General features: G+C 46.0%; 1 pseudogene; it reads left to right on the top strand.

Annotated features, from left to right (window-relative positions):
* Positions 1 to 3142: 3142 nt before the first annotated feature.
* On the top strand, positions 3143 to 3588 carry LOC116070586 (annotated as a pseudogene).
* The last annotated feature ends 295 nt before the right edge of the window (positions 3589 to 3883 follow it).

Genomic DNA, 3883 nt, shown 5'->3' on the forward strand with positions numbered 1-3883 from the left:
TGGCATTCCCCTACATTGGGGCACAGGACCTTCACAGGGCCAAGGTACTCTCCTCCCATTGATGACCATCCTCTGCTATACAATTTTTAAGAAAGCAGGCTGAGCAAGTCATGAGGAGCAGGTCAGTAAGGAAGCAGTGTTCTCTGGTCTCTGCTTCAGTTCCTGCCTTCAGGTTCCTGTTCTGAGTTCCTGTGTTGGATTGCCGTGATAATAGACTGTTAACTGTCAGCCAAATGAACCCTTCCTTCCCAACATACTTTTGGTTATAGTATTTAATCACAGCAATAGAAACCTAACTGAGACATTACCCTGCCTGTGCACATAAGACACAGGTGTAGAAATCTATTCTAACAAGTCTGTCTTCTAGAGTGAAACCCAAGGCTTGATTTTGAAGTCGTTGCAAGCCCAGTCATTGTGAGCATCAAGAAAAGTGTGGTGTCAGTAGCCTGTCACTAGGTTATTTGTTAGGTTGGCTTTTGGTTAGCACTACTTTCAGCTTGTAGAGGAGGTTGTATGACTTCTTAAGGGTCTGCTTGCTAAAATGAGGGGTGTGGGAGACTCTACATTGTGACGTGACATCATTGTTGTGAAGCAGCAAGAAGAAGGGCTTCTGAGCTCTACCCATTTCTGACTATTGGATGCTGCACATGTTTATTAGAAAGAATGTAGTCACTACTTAACAGCTTGACTGACTTAAGTAAGATTATGAGAGAAGGCCAGGTGTAACAATTCTTTACAGAATGGTCTGGGCCTGTCTAATGGATGCTATTTCTATTTTCATGATACAATAATCAGCTTTCTCAAAATTTCCAAGCATTGGAAAAAGCATTTTCCAAGCAAACATCGGCAAGAGCTAAGCTCCTTTAACAATGTCTTAGATTCATCTCATTATCTGCTAAAGGCAGTGCTACAGCATACAGTGGGTCCTGTGGACAAGGAGATGTCCACTTGACAAGCTTTAGGGAGGCAGGACCGACCATGGGCACAAGAGGCAGCACTGATGTCAGGATCACCAGCAAAGTCTTCAATTTCGTCAGCACAGTTAGTCATATGGGATCTGTTAGGATAGTGGGGATGGCCTTACAATGCCATTTTGTTAGGGGAGAAACATTCATTATTATTCCAGGACTCAGACAAAGACAGGGGGTATGGTCACCAGTCTAGCGTAGGCTGGCAGACCAGTGAGCCCCAGGTATGGCTCTGCCTCCCCCTGGCATGTGGATTACGAGTTTATGTTACAGTGCCCTCTCACATGGGTGCTGGGCTTGAACTCAGGTCCTTGTGTTTGCAAGGCAAGTATTTTACTGACTGAGCCATCTCTCTAGCCCCCAGGTTCAGTTTTATTACCGTTTCTCCCAGGTTGCTTTCTAGTGAGGGCAACACCAACACTGACTTCCAGCAGCAGTGTGGGAGCATGCAGCTTCTAACTCAGAAAAAGATGTAGTTGCAATTCTATAAAATTGTTTGCACATGTGCTAGGTGAAGGGTGAGTCTGTGTGTGCGTTTCCTTGCTCATCAGAAAGGTACATGCTTTCCACGTGTTTTCTAACAGTTCTTATTTGCAAATTGTCTGTTCATGAACTTAGCTCCTTTTACTATTGGTGTGACTGGCCGACATTTAATTTTATTATTATTATTATTATTATTATTATTATTATTATTATTATTATTGCAATGGTTGGAATGAACCCAGGGCCTTGTTTGGGTCAGGCAAGTGCTCTATCATGGAGCTATATTTCCATCTACTCATATGATTTTTAAATACGATAATAATAATAATAAGGAGAAGAAAATGCAAACAAAGCATTTAGTTCATTATTCATATAAACAAACAAACACCCACACCCCAAGCCTCATCATACCATCCTTCCTTTAATAGCTCCATTCGCAGTTGGGAGCAGCACCCAGGTGTAGCCTGTGAAGCTCTCATGATGCCTCTCTTCCTCTTCAGACTCTCTCTGATCCTTTATGCTCAGTTCCCAGAGTCATGCCCATTGACCTGTTAGTTCCCAGGAGGCAGCAGCTGCTCCCCTTTGGGCACTGTGGACTCTATGCTGTGCATTGTTGTTCTCCTCAGGTCTTTTTCTGGCAACTTCTACTCACCACCTGGGCTGAGACTGGACCTGGATTCCTTTAGGCCTGAGTTCTTAAGTAGGGATGACATCTGTCATTTCGGGAGGCACTGGTAATGTGGAGACCTTTTGGTCATTACCGCAGGGAAGCCTTACTCTACTGACCTGAAGAGTAGAGGTCAAGGATAGGACTAAGATTCCTTAGTCTACAGGATAGCCTCCACCACACAGAACTATGTGACCCCAAGGTTCGTATTGCTGTGACTGAGAAATTCCACTTGAAATCCACCCAGTCCTTTTTCACTTCCCACATCCTAACCCCCGTGGGACTCTTTCCTGGAACCTTCTGCTCTCCCAACCCCACCCCTGTGCTACATTAACAAATCTCCAAAGTTGTTTTCTCACTGTCATTTTAGACCGGAAGCCTATTGGCGTAAAGAGCACGTGTGCGTTGTTATCCTGGGACTCAATGACGGGGACTAAGGTTTTGACCATAGCATCTTGTGAGCTGGGAATCAGTGCCTAGGTGTGAATCCCCCACTCTGCTGCTTGAGCTCTTCCACCTTGAGCAAACTGCTGTTTTCTGTGTGCCTCAGTTTCCTCTCCTGCAAAGGAAAGGTTTTTAAATAACATTTACCACAAAGAGTTACTAGGAGGAAGAGTTGTAAGTTATACTAAAGTTTATTTGAAAGAGAAGAAGAAAGAATGTAAGAGCCCTAGGGTGGGGACAAACAATTTAAAAAGCTGTTCCTGGGCGTAACCTGGCTGTTGCACTCATGACTGTGGTTACCCGCACAAGACGGGTGCAGGATGGGGCCATTCAACATTCTGCCAAGGATGGGGGAGGGCTTGGGATGCCCCATCTTTGCCTAAGGACCCATCCTCAGGCAGAGGTTAATGGGTCCCAGGGGCTTAGGGAATACTTTTCTTTAGAGGTAGATCCGTTGCTCCAGAGAATAAGCTCCACTCTTACTTAGCAGGCAAGCCCAATTAAACTCGGTGGGTCAGAAAAAGAAAAAAGGGCTCTTCTGGTCCTAGGCGCTGTGGTAGTTGCAGGTTACTGTGCAGACATGGCCAAGTCCAAGAACCACACCACACACAGCCAGTCCCGCAAGTGGCACAGAAATGGCAGCGAGAAACCCTGGTCACAAAGATACGAATCTTGTAAGGGAGTTGACCCCAAGTTCCTGAGGAACGTGAGCTTTGCTAAAAAACACAACGAGAAAGGCCTGAAGAAGATGCAGGCCTACAATGCAAAGGCAGAAAGTGCATGCGCAGAGGCCATCAAGTCCAGAGACGCCGAAGGGCCCCCAGCCACTAACTCAGTCGTCTGGTGTTCATCACTCACCCCAAGCTTGGGAAGCAGATTCGAAGCTACGCGGCCAAGGGCCGTAGGCTCTGTCAACCAAAGCCCGAAGTTCAAACCAAGGCAGAGGCCGCAGTTCCAGCTAAGGCCAAGGCTGCAGCTCTAGCTCAGGCTCCCAAAAGTGCCCAGGCCCCTGTGAAGGCCCCATAGAAAAGGCTCCTGCCAGTGTGAAGACAGATGGACTGCTGTGACACACCTACCCACATATTGTTTGCAGATGACCAATGTCCTGTGCTGTTTTCACAAATAAACTTGAGGCAAGGAAAAAAAAAAAAGAAAAAGGAAAAAAGACAATTAGGAGGGAGACTAGCTGGGAAGACAGTTATTAAAAATGAATTGAGGTCCACCTCACACCAGTCAGATTGGCTAGGATAAAAGACTCAGGGGACAGCAGATGCTGGAGAGGTTGTGGAGAAAGAGGAACATTACTTCATTGCTGGTGGGA

Source organism: Mastomys coucha, unplaced genomic scaffold, assembly GCF_008632895.1.
Source record: "Mastomys coucha isolate ucsf_1 unplaced genomic scaffold, UCSF_Mcou_1 pScaffold22, whole genome shotgun sequence".
Taxonomy (NCBI): domain Eukaryota; kingdom Metazoa; phylum Chordata; class Mammalia; order Rodentia; family Muridae; genus Mastomys; species Mastomys coucha.